Source organism: Crocodylus porosus, unplaced genomic scaffold, assembly GCF_001723895.1.
Source record: "Crocodylus porosus isolate Cpor-Errol unplaced genomic scaffold, CroPor_comp1, whole genome shotgun sequence".
Classification (NCBI taxonomy): Eukaryota; Metazoa; Chordata; order Crocodylia; family Crocodylidae; genus Crocodylus; species Crocodylus porosus.
This window is the reverse complement of record NW_017728939.1, coordinates 8,255,165-8,270,815: the sequence shown is the minus strand read 5'-3', so window position 1 is coordinate 8,270,815 and position 15,651 is coordinate 8,255,165. Positions and strand designations below refer to the sequence as shown.

Genomic DNA, 15,651 nt, shown 5'->3' with positions numbered 1-15,651 from the left:
GCTGGCAAGGAGCTGATGAGCGAGCTGTGTAAGCTGAGCAACACGGCAGGGCTCGCATCCCAAGCTTGGGCACCGGCAGGTCTCTTTCTCGCATGTGCCAGGAGATTGGTGACGTTGGCTGGCTAGCAAGAAAGAACTGGAGAGTGCTGGCAAATTCTCCCCAAAGGAGACCCAAGCCAGGACATCTCGGGTGCCTCAGAGTAGGGGGAGCTGGGGCAGGTGCTGGTCAATGCAGCATTGGCAAAGCTGAGCCCAGAATCCATTCCTTCTGCCATGAGAGACCAGAGCTAGCCCAGCTGGGGCAAGTTACACTTGAGGGCATGGGGATTAAAAAGGGGGATCACAGTTTAGAGTTAGGATGGTACCATGCCCTTAAGCTGCCTGGCACTGCTCCACTGGGGCTTTGGATGCTCCTTTGAGCTTCGGGGACTACTGAGGCACAGCTGCCTCCCTCTTGGGGCTTGGCAAAGAAGGAGGGGTCTGTGTCCCCGCTGGAGCGTGGCAGGGTGAGCGTCCTCCCAGGTGCTCCATCCTCTGCCCAGCCTGGCAGCTCCTCCCATCTCAATGAAAGCAGAGACAGATGGAGAGAGCAGCGCAGGCCTCAGCTGGGACCAGAAAGCATGGAAATGGCAGAGAATGGGCTGAGGCTCGTGTTACAGAGAGAAACAGAAAGGGCGGAGGGGTGGGTTAGGAAGAGGGGGTGAGGGTGGGAATGAAAGGGGAGGAGAAGGGGCCATGGCAGAAAGAAGAGCCAGATTAAGAGGGGGCAAGGGAGTGAAGGGAATCGGCTGCAGGGGGATGGGGGGGCAACGAAGCTCGATGGATCGAGGGAAATGCAAAGCGCGCGGATCTCCTTCATCTTCATTCCAGCCTTGCTCTCCCTTCTCACTTCCCCCTCCCCTTGCTCCGTGGTGTCAGTCAGCCCCACACCTGTTTGATTGCTTTATTATTAGCTTTTCTTCTTGCTGATTGTCTAATTCTGGTGTGCCGTTTGGAAGAAAAAGCCCTCCTCTCTGAATCTGCTGTTAAAGCCAGCTGTTTCGCTGTGTTTCTCCCTGTGCAGGAGGGGTGGCTGGGTCTGTCCCAAAAGCTGTTAATCTCCAGGAGCAAAGGCACTCGACACAAATTATTCTGAAACTATTCTAATTGGTTTTATTTCCTCCCCCTTCTTGTAAAATGAATTTGTTTAGATGACAAAGTATGTATCTGTGTGTGTGTGTAATTACCAATGAGGATCTGCATATGCTCATTTAGTTTTTGGCAGCTACATGGTGCTGCCGATTAAGGAATATGAAATGAACCTGCAATGGGAATTTATGGGCCAAATTCTGCTCTTTTTTTTTTTTTTTTTTTTACTGCAGTGAAAGGCTCTTGCCCAGGTTTCTTCAGACTGCAAAGTCTAACTGAGAAGGGCATTCGGTTCTAGACATTGTAATACTCTGGTGTGCTTGTATTTGGGGGGCGGGGGGGTATGGCAGTGCCTCCTGCTGGGTGGAATAGGCACTATTCAGCTGTGTGTCATATGTCCTATATCCCCGGCAGTGAATAAGGGGACTTGTGTAGCGCTTGCTTCAACTTCCAGAGCTTTTTGAGCAAAGGCGTGCGATGTATTCTGCACTCAACTTAACTGCATATGGGGTAAGGGCATAATTCTGCTTTACAGCGTAACGGGATACCGGTCCCAACTTGCCGTAATAGACTCTGGTGATCTACGCGTTGCTTCAGTGCATAGGGACTCTCAGCCTCTGTCTACTTTGTAAGGGAAATGCTGTGTTTAATTGCAGAATTAGTGGAAAGCTGCCAATTTGGGGAATTTTAAAGCAAGGTTCTGTCAGTTTTGAAGCTGCTATGAGAGGCATGGGGGACTCGGGGCTGTGAAAAGCTTAGCTAGGCTGCTTCGTACAGAGATGTGCTTACTTGGAGTTTGAGTAAGCAGGCAGCTTTCTGTGGTTTTGTGTTTAGTCCCCAGGCTAAGTGTGTGTAAGGCATACTTGGTGCCTGTTCAGGGCAGGACTGTGACATCGCCCCATAAGACAAGTGATTTTGTTCTTGCCCAGGGAAATCAAGCATAGGCTGCATCCTTATCTGGAACCACTCAGGACCTGAGATGCAAAGCTTAGATTCAGAAAGGGAGCTCATTGATGCCAAAGCCCGGGCATGATCTTTGCATCTGAGGGTATAGTTGGGGTCCTGTTCTGTCTGAGACATGAGGTTCCCGATGCAGGTGTCATCTAAGGACCTTGCAGAGGCAGAATACCGAAGAAAGAGCCAGTGCGGTCCTGGAAAAAAGATACCAGTTGCTGCAGTTTTCCATGCTTTTCTCCATAGGCAAAGGCACAAGGGATGAGAAAGCTCAGAAGATATGTTCTTCAACCTGAGAAGGCTCCTTGCTGTCAGATGGCCAGGGACACCTGGGAATAAATATTGCTGCATTCTTGGCCTGAGTGAACAGGATATGCCTTGTAAATCTCTTTAGCCATCTGTGTCCACTACAACTCTGGCTAAATAGGTCCCTCCTTGACTGATCAGTGATGACCACTGACAAACCTGGCCCTCTTTCAACTGCAGAACCCAGAACAGTTCGCAGAGAAGGGCGAGTACACTTATCCTCACTTCAGTAATAGGGAAACTGAGGCAGAAGCTGATGTGACCTAAACAGGCAGAGCAAGCTTGTAGAAGAGCTAGGATTTGGAGCACCGGTCTCTTCACAGCCAGCTCCACTGCGGAGAATTGGGTTTTTTTGGTATGAAGGCATTTAGAAAGATGGAAAAGCCAGAGAGAGTTATATTTTCCCTGTCTACAAGCTGCTGGGCACTGACGGAGCATGGAGAGAAAGTCCATGGGAGAGGAAAACTCAGGAAGTGTTTTGGGGGGAACTGACGCTTCATGCTTGGACTGTAAGTTTTGAGGGGCAAGAACTGCTTCCCTGTTTATGCAGTGCCTAGTGCAGTGAGACCCTGGTTCACACTTGATGCTCTCCAGGGCCTCTGTAATCTATAATAAAAGCAAAATGATTCCTAGAGGGGAGAAAAAGATGGAAATGCTCTTCTGGCTGCGTAGCTCTGTGCGTGCTTCAAGGAGAGGGGGCAAGCCCTAGGCTGCAGCAGAGAGAACAGGCAGGCAAGGTCAACCCGTCACACTTTTCCTTGAAGAAGCAAGGACTTTTATTTGTGCTGATTATCTTTTATTGGATCAAGGCACTGCTGGGAGAGATGACAGATGGGCTTCCTTGGGTCACAAGGGCACTTTGCGCTTGAAAGTTTTTTATTTAACATTTCTCCTATCTCTGCAGCTGGTCCATTAAGGTATCCCCCCCAGCCCTGTTGCTTCTCCTGTGTGTCCTGGCCCATTTTGGCAATGACACCCCAACCCTACTATGTGTTTCCTTGGCTTTGCAAGGAGATTTAGGCTCGGACAGCGTGTGGTTCTTGGTTTGCGGTCACCAGAATCACCGGCTAAAAGTAGAGGTGCTGCCTCCGCTTTTAACCGGGTGCTTGGTTTGTGTGACATGAGCCTTATTTCTGGCTGTTTCGGTGCGCAACCTCCCCTCCCCATCCAAGCATGTGTGTGTTTACACTTACACACGCACACACCCTTTTAAATTTAACCCCATTCCCTAGAGCTCCCTGGATGCCTGGGCTCCTTGGATGTGCTGTCCTTTATATTTGGACATGCCCCAGATAGCACCCGGCAGCCTGGCTGGCTGAGGTCATGGCGCTATTAGAGTCTGCAGGCAAGCTGGAGAGGGAGCTGAGGACAAGTGCCTGAGCACCCAGACCAACTTCAGATGCTTTTTCTCAGCCGGACGATGGGCGTTTGTAACCGAAAGCTTGCAACGAAGAATTGTCCCAACTATTTGAGTTCGTCTAATAAAAGATACCGCATTTACCCAAAGGACATCTGCCCACGTCCTTAAGCCGCCACGGCTACAACCTGCACCCCTGAGCACCCCTCCGATTTGGGCCTCGCTTTCCCTGGCAGACTATCAAGGGACAAACCGGCCCAGCCAATGACACGCAGCGGCGGAGCATTACCTCATCAGGGCACTCACTCATTGGATGGACAATGCTTGGAGGACAGGGCACCGTTACCCAGCAACTACCGAGACCGAATTAACCCCTCGGTGGCCATGGCATGTGCAGCAGCGAGAATGGCAGATTGCTTCCCACGGCGGCTTGGCCGTAGGGCTCAAGGCCTGGCAGCTTGCTCCGTGGGGATCCTGGAGGGCAACCGCGGGAGCGGGGAGTGGGGGACAGCGAGACGAGGGAGGGGAATGGCCAGCCAGTGTGCACAAGCGAAGGCCGCCGGGCCCTGTGCGAGCCTCCTTGGAGCAGGGCGAAACCTGCCTCGGTGTGAGACGCCGGGAGGGCAAAGAAGCCCTTAATTAGCTGCTTCAGGGTTTGGGCTTTATTAGTGGGATAAAAGGTTGTTAGGGAAGAATTAAAGCTCGCAGCCTCCAGGTCCGGGGCAATTACCAGCTAAGCCGTGCTCAGGAAGGCACCCTGTCTGTTTTGGGGGGGCCTCTTGGCCCCCACCATTTGCTGACTCCCTCCTCTTCCTCAGTTGGGGCCTGCCCAGCCTTTTCCACCCGCTGCTGCTCTCCTCTGGCCAAGCCCCTTGCACCTGGCGGCTGCATGGGGCTGTCTGGACAGGCGGCTCCGCAGCGCCTGTTCTGAATCGGGGCACCTGCAGCATGAGCGGGACAAGCCCAGCTGCCCCTTTGTCCCCGAGTCGCACGCATCCTCCTGGGACGGGGCACAGCTGCAATGCCTCGAGTGCTGGACCAGTGCTGATGAGTCCGTCCTCACGTCCGCACTGGCGGGGATGCTGAGAACCCCTCACACCCCTCCGAAGGGACACCCAGGCCTGAAGCTACGTCACCGTCACAGCCTGAGCCTGGGACCCCTGTCTCAGCCTCCTGCCCTGAGAACTAGCCCAGCACACGGCTCTATCTCCAAGCGCTCTCGTGACCAACCGATTGGGGTCCCAGCCTGGTCCTCAGCATGCAGTTCTCCCGGGCCGAAGGCCCCGCAGATGCTCATGGACCAGCTGCCCACAGCAGCCGCAGGCTAAGTGCTGCCACTCTGCTCCAAGTCTCTCTGCTGCTCAGGATCTGGTTGCTTCCTCCCTGTGTCTCTACCCCTGGCCCACACCCTGCCCCACAGGGCCTATACTTACACCAGCTTGTGCTTGTACTGGCAGCAGCTCGGCCAGTGGACGGACTCCACCTCGGACACACCAGTGTTCCCTGGGAGGATGAGCAGTCGCTGGCTGGGGGTGCGCCACGTGCTGCCAGCTGGGTACCGCCTCTGTGGGCTGACCCAATAATCCTTCAGGCCCCGGTGGCTGGAGTAAAGAGGGTGCAGGACAATCCTGCTTTTGCTGCTGACAAATGGCATCTCCAGGTCAGCTCTGTAGGGTGTCAGGGCCCTTGGCCTCCTGCAAGGAGAGAGAAACCCATGGCATTTCTATAGGGAAGTTTCTGCAGGGGAATCACCCTCTAGCTCACTGCCATTGAGCTCTTGCTGCCCCTGGGTGTAGAATGGCTGCTGCCCCAACCACGTTGCACTCTTGCCTGAGCACCGGTTTCATGGAGCAGTGTGGATTGGATCCAGACTCCTCCTTGACTGTCTCAAACTGAGGCCAGCCAGCTCCTAGCATCTTGCATGTCCATAGTGCTTGTCTTTCCAAAGCACTTTGCAAGCCTATTTAGAGAAGTGTGGCTTCAGCTGGTGGTGAAATGCAGCTACTTCTGGGGAGTAGCAGCAGTCCCATAGAGGTGAAAACCAAGGTTTGTCTGCCAGATTGAATCTGCGTGGAAAGTCTGGGGAAGTAAAACCCAGCCACCCAGGACAGAATCTAGCCGAGACGTTTTCTCTTGAGATCAGTGCTGTCCAATTGCTTTGGCACAAATGAATCCTTCCTCACTGTCCGTCTCCGTGAAGAAGTACCCTGCTAGCATGGGGGTGTAGGGGTATAGTGATCACAGACATCCTGGGAAGCCTTCCTCTCGAGGGGATGCATCCTGCTCCCAGGCAGCAGAGGCTGTGAGCGCCTGAGACTGAGGCGAGAGCACAACCTGATCTGCACTTCTCTTGTGCCTCAGCGAGCGGCCGGTGGAGGGGCGGATACCGCTCTCTGAGGAACCGAGACCTAAAGCAAATCTGGGGGTGGGGAATGACTGGGTTGCACATGGCTGCAAAGCCCTTGTTCCCTCTCTGGGAGGTGAGACGCTGTCTCCAGCTCACAGATCTCTAGGCACCATGGTCCTGTATCCCTGTGAAAGCAAAGCAGTCGCACGTACCGAGAGAGAAGGTAGTTCGCCACAAAGTTAGCTGTCTCGAGGAACATTTTCTTTTGTCCGGGCAGCTGCTGCTGGGGCTCGAGTGGGCTGGCTGTGCCTCTGCCTGCCCTGTGCCTCAGACTGATCTTTAAATGGCGAATGCGTTCGGGGTGACCGCAGCCCCTGGGGCCCCAGGCTTACGTCTGCCAGAGCTCCTGTTCCCTGAAAAGTTATACTCCCTCAGGCCTGTTGAATCAGAATAACCCTGCTGTGCGGCTGGGACACGTGAGGGGATGCAGCGTTTGCACGTGCAGACAGCCCGACGTCTCGGGGACGTCGCGGGGCCGGCGTTCACCTGCCAAGCCACCTCCCCTTCCTGGAGCCAGCCTGCCCTCGCGGAGGGCACGAGGGCTGTAGCCCTGCTTGTGAGGACACGGGGCTGCCCTAGAAATGTCCTGGTGGACCAGTACCTTAGTCACGTAGCCCATTGGCTTTTGAGGGCCAAAAGCTCTGAGTCCTGGCACTGGGGCTTTGGGCAGGCTTGGAGCAGAGAGTGGCCCACCAGCTTTGGATGCCCATACTGAGAAGGGCTGGGACTGGTTTTCGGCGGTATGGAGCACCCACAGCTCCCACTGCAGTTGCTGTGAGCATTCGGCACCCCTGGCAGTGACCTGAGGCCCAGACGTCTTGTATCGGGCAGCGCAAAATCAGCTGTGGCCTTGGAAGATGTTGCTCTAAGCAGTTCTGTGCCGAGTTTCCCCTTGGCTGTGAGAGGGGGGATGATTCTGCTGCCCTTCCCCCAGCCAGGACGGCGAGGGTTGAACTTCGAAACAGCTGAGTGCTCAAATAAGATTGTCCGCAGCAAGTCTGGGGCCCAGCAGGAGCTGCCCGGATCCCGGGGATCCCATCACTTCCACAGGCCTGTGCCCACCTGGGCAGCTGCAGCCGAGATAGCTGTTCTCTGACTCCACCAAAAAGGGGCCGCAAAGCCCAAGGCCAGGGTGTCTGGAGAGAGGAAGGAGTGGGCAGCAGTTTTGCTTTGTAGTGAAGAAGGCAGGAAAAGGGGAAATGGGCTTCACTTCTCTTTCTCTGGGGGAGATTGAAGATGCAGCGTGGGCAGGTTTTGTCCCTGGGCAAAGCAGCCTCCCTGCTTCCTTCCTTAGCAGGGCAGCTTGTTTTTCTCCGGGTTCCTCCAAGCAGCTGCCCTGCTCCGAGCCCTGCTCCAAGCCCTCCGTTCTCCCAGCGCTGTGCTGGGATGCGGCTCCGCACCTCATTAGGCACAGGTGCAGGATTAGCCGTAATTGCCCGTGCTTTGATGTCCATAGCCTGCTCCCAGAAGGATATTCCATTACCTGCAGCAAACTTGTGCCCAGCATCTGGTTGCTAATCCCTAGGATTAGAGAGGCTGGGGACAGATGGAGCCTGGCCAGGGGTTCCACGTGGCTCAGTTCACCAGCAGCTAATGCCCTCCAGCCAGTCCACACTCCTGGAGCCACCCCTCTCTGGGAGCTGGCTCCATGCTGCAGTCTCTCCTGAGGGGCAGGGGCTCTCCTGTGTCCTGCTGTGACTCTGGTTTCTTTTGGATTTACACTCCAGGACCTTGCTGGCCTGTCCCTCTCATCCCCTTCCACTGAACCCAGGCAGGATGTCTATGCTGCAAGCACTTCTCTGGCAGCGAGCTTCCTCCCAGCAGTACCCTATCAAGCCGGGATGCCCGTGATGCATGTGTTTGCTTGTGAGAAGGGGGCAGAATGTGGACAGTCCCAAACCGAGGATCAAATCATGAATGGGCCGATGGTCCCCTGCCTGCAGCCACGCCGCGAGCATCTGTATGTCACAGACTGCTCCACTCATCCGTTCTCCCAAGGTCTCCTTAAGACTCCCCCTGGAAAAACTCTGTGACCAGGGGAACTCCTGCCCTGGGATCTCCCAGCTGCACACTGTGGCACTGGAGAGAACCCAGCTGATTTCCAGCGGCCTGCAAGATGCCTGGGGAAAGCCCCTGGCTTGCAGAAGAATGGCTGCTAAGGGAAATGGAAACCAAACCTCCCTGCAAAGAGAGGGAAGGAGCCTTCTGGGAATCCAGTGAGCTGGTCCCCCACCCGCCGCTGCAGCCTGTGGTCCTTGAGAGCTACAGGGCACAGAGCTGCTGAAGGGACCTTGCACCTTGCGGTCCCCTCTCTGTGTGCGGAGGAGGGTCTCTGCACGGTAGAGTCAGGCATACTTTGTGGACCACAAGGCTGTATCGGGTCCAGGCAGGCAGGGCTCTTGCCGCAGATGCTCAGAAATCCACGGTTTTTGGGGTGCTGCAGAGAAGCGGAAAGAAACCGTGAGGCTCTAACAATGACGTTTGGGGCCAACCGACTGGGGGAACCGTCCTCCCCACCTTCGTTAAAGGGCACCTCTAATTTGGTGCCTGATGTCCTGTGACTCGGCTTATCCCACAGGTAGCTCCCGCGAAGCCTCCAATTGGAGGAGGCCCACCCGGCGGAGCAGCCGATGAGCGGCAGTACGGATGTGGCTCCCCTGGGTGGCAACATGGCAGCACTTAGGCTTTGTCTGATGCTGGTCTTTGTTTGGCCCAAAGGACAGCATTGGTCCGTACGATGGGCCTCAGGGACCGTGGAAGAGGAGGCGGTGGATGGGGCATTGTGCTGGGGTTGTGCTTCGACGCTGGAGGAGGAGGGTTTTCCTTGGGTGCTTGCCTTGGCCTTGCTCTGGGAATAGTTTTCAGCCAGGTGTAGACCTTACCTTCTTCCCTAATGTCCCAGGGCTGAGCTCTTGGGTTGTGTTTGAGGGGGGGATGGGATGCAAGGACTTGCTTAAAATGGTAAGGAAATGGAAATTCCCTTCTGCGCACCCACGTCTGGGGGTCTCCGATGGGTCAGCTCGCATAGAGAGGCTGGTGTGCAGCGCTGCCGAACTGGAGAGATGGTCCTTGAAACTGGTTTGATTTCTGCTGAATGACTGGAGAAGCCAAGGCTGGCGTTAGCCCAGGCTGGGATCCCCAGGAGGCAGGTGCCTTCTCCCTGGGCAGCCTGTGATTCCTGCCTCTCTAGCAATACCGGAGAGTTGGGGGGAGCCGCCGCCTGTGTCCCTAGCAGCCCTTTGGCTGGTGCTGTCTGTGCTGGAATCAGCTGCCACGACATCGTGCCAGACAGCCCAAGGAGCCTCTTCCCACCCCAGAAAAAGACGGAGGCATCAGAGAGAGGGAATGCCACAGGAGCGAGCGGTGCATTCAGGCCCAAGCACTCTGCTTCCAGGGAGCAGCTGCCTAGGTTCGGTTTTCCCCGCAGGGAGCAAACAGTTACAAGGCATCTCATCCTTCTGGCAGGGGACAGATCCCCGTCCCAGTCCTCCGGGCTCTGTGCCTTGCGGCCTGTTGGTTTGCACTGCCCAAGCCGGAGCGTCCCAAAGAGCACGCCGAAGACACCCGTGCCCTTTGGCACGCTCTGGGATGTGGATACAGCGTGCAGGCCCTTCCGTTGGACTTGAGCTGCTAGCTGATATGCTCTGCTGAGCTTTATCGGATCTCAGAGTTTACAGGTCGACATTGCCCTGTCCTAAACGGTTTGCTCCGGGCCGGTTGCGGTGAGATGTGGCTGCTGCTCAGACGCTGAGAGGGCTCAGCCTCTCGCTAGGACCAGGGAGGAGATGGTCCCCGGAGAGCTGACGACCAGGGAGGGCAACTGCGGGAGGAGAAAGGAGGAGCATAAATCACAATCAGTGTGTATCCCCAGGCCGCTCCAGTCCCCAGTGCTGCGTAAAGCTGCCAGGTTAATGAAGACAGGCCGGGGCTGTAAACAAAGCAGCACAGAGCAGAGCAAGCCACGCTGAGAAGGGGCTGCCAGCTCCGCGTGGCGTTAGACGCTGGGTCTGCCGGCAGTGAGCAAGGGGCCCTGAGGTTTGCATGTGCGTCTTCACACATGGCCAAGATGCAGTTTGCATCCTCCCAGTTAGCTCCTCCCTGCTAACGCAGCATCGCGTGGTGTGTGTGTGCATGTACATATGCTTGCCTTTGCTTGCTGGTCTGGTATTGTTCTTGGCCACCTCCGAGCCCTGGCCGAGCACATGCTTCATATGGCGCTGGTTCAAGTACACGTGGCCAGCACTGGATCAGAGTCAGGTGGCGTCACTGGGAGGAAATGGTCCCTCTCTGCTCTGAACTGGGCGAGAGGTCTTGGCTCCTGGGCTGAGTTGATGAGCTGGAGATGGCCTGAGCCAGCCTCCCTGCCTATGCAGGCTCTGAAAATACCCCTCCGCCAGGCCATCCCATGGTCAATGACTCAGCCTTGATCTTGGCTTGTCTCTGAGGCTGTTGTAGCCTAAAGGGAAGCTGCAAGTTTAGGCGCCTTGCTCAGCTGCTAGGATTTCAGCTCTTTCCCTGTGGAGCTGGGGCAAGACAGGTGCACGGTTGCCCAGGCAATGAAGTTGGATGCTTCAGTATTTACCAGGCAGTCCCAGCCCAGCAAGCATGTGCCCTGAACGGGATGCGGAGAGGGGGATCCTGCCCACGTGTGCACGCACGCACCGCTTCAGTCTCCCATAACCATGGTTTCTGCAGCTAAAGCGGCGCCTGCCCAGAATATCAACAAGGCCAGCCGAGGGCTGGGGGTATCTCCATCGCCGGAGCTCAGCGCTGCCTTCTCTCAGCATCTCCTTCGCTTCAGACATTCCTCTCTCCGCTCTGCTGCACAGGAGGATGTGCCCAGCCTGACAAATGAGCCCAGAGCAGGGGGAGTCTGTTCCTCCGCAGCCAGAGCGGGAGCGTGAAGCAGACGGATGCAACAGTCCCCTGGGAGCAGGCGGCCAATGGGACAAGGAGGGACTGGTGACCGGGAGTGTGTGCCGTGCGCCTCTCGTGCAGTGCGCCGTGCCAGCTCCAATCAGATTGCATCCAGGCAGCGCTAGTGACATTCAAATCTACCCACCGTGGATGGAGAATAAATGCAGGAGCCTAAAATAGGTGGCTGGCCTCATCCAATGCGGAGGCGGCAGCTCGCAGCCAGTCAGAGCACTGCTGCCCCGCGTCCCACCCGTAAAACCTTTCTCGCAAGGGAGTCTGCCTCACCTGCCCCCGCCTCTTTGCTCCCAGGACTGGGGCTGGAGCATCTGTCTCGCATCTCCTTGCTCTCTTTAATTCGTTGCTCATGCCATGAAAAATGCATCAGGGCCCAGGCCTGGGAAATAAGGGGCTGGGGAGAGGGAAACAGCAGGAAACACTGACCCAGAAAACCTCTGCCTACTCCCCCTATTCCCAGCCCCTCCAATATGCAGGGCCAACTGCTAGGGTGGAAGCCCAGCCGTATGTCCAGACCCTTCCCCACCCTCGAGCTTTGGCGGTGTCGGTAAAATGGCACCCAGCTTTCCTGATGCTAGAGGTCTAAACCCAGCCCTGGCTCTGCATTTCTCCATCGTCACAGTGCGACTGGGTTAGGGAAAGGACTGCGGACGGGAGTGTGGGTCCGCGGGTGCTTTTATTGTAATGGGCACGTGGGTTTTTAATGTGGGTTAAGCTGGTGAACAAAAGGTTTTGCAAGATGGTGTGTGTGTGTGTATAGAAATATATTTTAAAAAATAAATTGGAAGGGAGCAGGTCTGTCTCGGGCATGAAGCTGACCACCCACAGGATTCTCTGCAAGGAGATGATGAAGCGGGGGTTGGGAAACTGCACAGCAAACCCCTGAGGGGACAGCCGTGATGCTCCGCTGGCAGCCCCAGCTCGGGAGGAGCTGCACGAGGGCTGCCGCGGGAAGGCTCTTCGGCTGAGCAAAGGCAGCGGGTAGAATTTATCCGTTCCTTGTGCTGCAAAGCCACGTGTAAAACACTCTGGGGAAGAGCTCTTCTAAGCGCTGCCAGCACTCGCTGAATAATGCATCCCCAAATTATTAGGAGCAACAGCTGCAGCTTAGCAAATTGGAACCGCTTAGTGGGGTCGCAGCTTGCCTGAGAGGGAGAAAATGATTTCCTTGGCTCTGCAAGGCGCCTCCAGGACGACCCGCTCTCCTGGCACACGAGGGGTGGAACAAAGGCCTGCCTTTAACTTTGAGCTGCCTTTCATAGCCCAAGCACAGCGAGCGGGCTGTGACCGCGTGCCCCAGATCGGCGCTGGGAATGGACCCCACCTCCCCTGGCACCCGGCAGAGCGCCCTGCTCATTAGACCACGGCTGCCTTGTCTGGTCTTAAGGCGCTCTAATAATGGAGGATGACCCCGGCAGTGGTTCTCGTGTGGGTCCGGTAGTGCCTGTGGCTGGGAGCAGGGCTCTGCCAAGCCAGGTGCAGTGCGTCTCCGTAAGGCAACCCCGGCTCTACAGAGCCTGTGGCCTTGGCAGACAAAAAGTGGGAAGGAGGCACAGAGAGAAGGCCAGGGTCAGTGTCAGAGTCAGGCGGTTCCCCAGCGTCTCTGTTGTAACCTGGATGGGGGGAGAGAGAGAGCCTGGGAGTCTAGCCCAGCCCTGTCAAGGGACAGACAGTTGACTCACTGGCTCTAATCTCTCCCTTTTTATCTCAGCCCATTATTGCCATTCCTGAAGGGTGAGCAGCTCGGCTCACTCACCCCCAGGCTCTGTGCCCTTGCCTCCCAAGAGGCAGGCACACAAATGCAGAGTGCAGACTCACAGCACAGAAATGTGTGACACAGCCCTGCTGCATGGCTTGGCCCTGCTCTCTGCAAGTGCCCGGGGTGGTCCGTGAGAGCTAGCTGTGTGTGTGTGCATGTGCTGTGTAAGCACGAGTTGTGTGTGGGTGTACATGTGCTCTGTAAGCACTAGCTTTGTGTGTGTGTGCATGCGTGTTCTGTAAATGTTAGCTTTCTGTACATGTGCTCTGTAAGCACTAACTTGGTGTGTGTGTGCTCTCAGTAAGTGCTAGTTTCATGTGTATGTGTGTGTGCGCTAAGCACTAGCTTTGTATGTGTGAATACGCTCTGTAAGTGCTAGCTTTGTGTATGTGCACACGCTCTATAAATGTTAGCTTTGTGTGTGCGTTGTGTAAGCAGTAGCTTTGTGTGTGTGCGTGTGTTCTGTAAGTGCTAGCTTTTTAAATGTGCATGTGTGCTATGCTAGCTTTCTGTGTGCACGCATGTGTGCTGTAAGTGCTAGCTTTGTGTGTGTGTGCGCTCTCAGCACTAGCTTTGTGTGTGTTTGTGTTCTGTAAGTGCTAGTTTCACATGTGTGTGCTCTGTAAGCACTAGCTTTGTGTGTGTCTGCACTCCGTAAATGCTAGCTTTGCGTGTGCATATGCGTGTGCTTTAAGTGCTAGCTTTGAGTGCATATACTCTGTAAGCATTAGGTTCACACGCACGTGTATGTATTTGTGCACGTTCTCTGTAAGCACTAGTTTTTGTGTGTGTGCTTATGTGCTCTGTAAGCACTAGTTTTGCATGTGTGTGTGCTCTGTAAGTGCTAACTGTGTCTGTGTCGGGGTGTGTGTGTGTCTGTGGCGAGGGCTAGTTCTGGTCCCAGTCTTCAGAGGACTCTCACCCACTCCTCCCAGTCTCTTCTGCTCCTTGCTTCTGAGGCCAGCAAGTGGCCTTGTGCTTTATACTGGGCTTACTTAAAAATGGAGTCAGCCCAGCTGTGCTGGAAGCAGGGCCATGCTGGCATGGGCTTCAGTGGAGTTGATCCCAACTCCTCCTCCCTAAAAAGGCCAAAGTGACCCCGTGGTCTGGGCTTCCCTTTGGGATGGGAGAATGGCTCTGTGCTGGCTCAGGCATGGGCTTGCTACAGGGATTGGTGCTGGCAGCGAGAGCTGCTCTCCTGGCCTGGCCGTGGCTGCCTCGTTCTGTTCTCCCCGGGGGTGGCAAGGAGAGGGGGGCTCCCTGCTTCCCCGGCACAACCGTCTTCCCCCTCCCCTGTATCGTGAGTTTCTTTTTCATGAATTTCTGAGTCTTGGGTCTCCAGAGAGTGCTAAGAGAGCGAGCCCTGGGGACCGGGAGCTTCTGCCTGTAGTGCCAGCGCCAACAGGGTGCCAGCCCAAGAGGCCCCTCTCCCTGGGCCGAAGCGGGGCCCACTTGGTGCCTGACCTCTGTAGAGACTGCTACTGACCTCTGTCTCCACAGGAACCGGAATGAGCCCTGCCAAGCTCATTGCACGGAGACTGGCCAGAGGGTCCCACCCAGTGATTCCTGTGTCGTGGCACAGGGAGTATGTCCGGGTCTTGCTGGGAGCTTGCATTTCTGCTCTTTCCCGTGCCCCCCACTCGCACGTTCTGCACAGCAGCAGCCAAGGTCCCAGGGAGCGGTTTATGAATGAGACAGGTGTGAAACCCTCAGCAGCTGGGGAGATGCTGGCAGCCAGGCCTGGGGTTGCTCTGTCAGCTCTCCAGGCTCCCCAGCCCCACACAGGGAGGACTAGAGAAAGGCGGTGCGGTAAATCTCCTCAATCCAGACTTCGGTGAAGGATTTGCTGTGGAGCCCTCTGAGAAGCTCTTAGCTAAGATGAGGATTAGCGGGGAAATTCTCAGGTGGGCGAAGCGTTGGCTCAAGAGGAGATGGCACTGGGCCAAGGTTACTAGCGGAGTTGCTCGGCCGTCAACCTGGGAACCCATCCTGCTTAATAATATCTTCTTTAATAACCTTGGTAAATGAAATAGGAGCCTGCTGCCAACATCTGTCGGTGACATGAGCTAGAACGCTTCTCCGAAACCAAGGAGACTTGGGCTATCGGACAGACAGATCTGGGTTGCTTCCAGGACTGGAATAACACGACTGGGATGAAATTCAGGAGTATAGACGACTTCATTTCTGGGCATTTTATGGATAGGGGAAAGCAGAGGGCTATTTGGGAAGCAGTTAACAACGGTGGGTCCAAAGGGGCGACTTTCCATGGTGGAACCAGTAAATGGAAGGCCAGGAGCAGCTGGAGCTCGGCAGAGACATTGCCGAGACGCGGGGTAAGGAGTCACGTTGGGTCAAACTCCCGAGATTGGTGGTGAATGAGAAACATGGGATTTTCCCAGCCCAGGAAGAGCGGGGAAAGGGGGCTGGAAGCGCCTCTTGTCCTTTTGTTTGTGAGAGTTCTGCGATTATAAAAGCGAGGGGAGAGGGCAAAGCAAAGAATGACCCAGCGTCTGGGATGTGGAGGAGGTGAGAGCCACTACTTCCCAGCAGGCAAGGTCTGCCTTAGTGTGGAGAAGGGATCGCATAGCTTTAGTCCTTCTTGAGAAGCAAAGACTGAGTGGGGATTTAACAGCAGCCTTCAGCTCCCTGAAGAGGGGTTCAAAAGAGGATGGAGCTGGGCTGTTCTCAGCGGTGGCAGATGACAGAACAAGGAGCAATGGGCTCAAGTTGCAGGAAGGGAAGTTTAGATTAGATATTAGGAAAAACCTTATCACAAGGAGGGTAGTAAAGCACTGGAATAGGCTCCCC

At 55.6% G+C, this 15,651-nt stretch overlaps 1 long non-coding RNA gene across 1 annotated transcript in view; it reads left to right on the top strand.

Annotated features, from left to right (window-relative positions):
• LOC109318496 overlaps positions 1–15,651 on the top strand; it is a 98,544-nt gene that overhangs the window by 48,489 nt on the left and 34,404 nt on the right. The gene's annotated exons all lie outside the window — the stretch shown is intronic.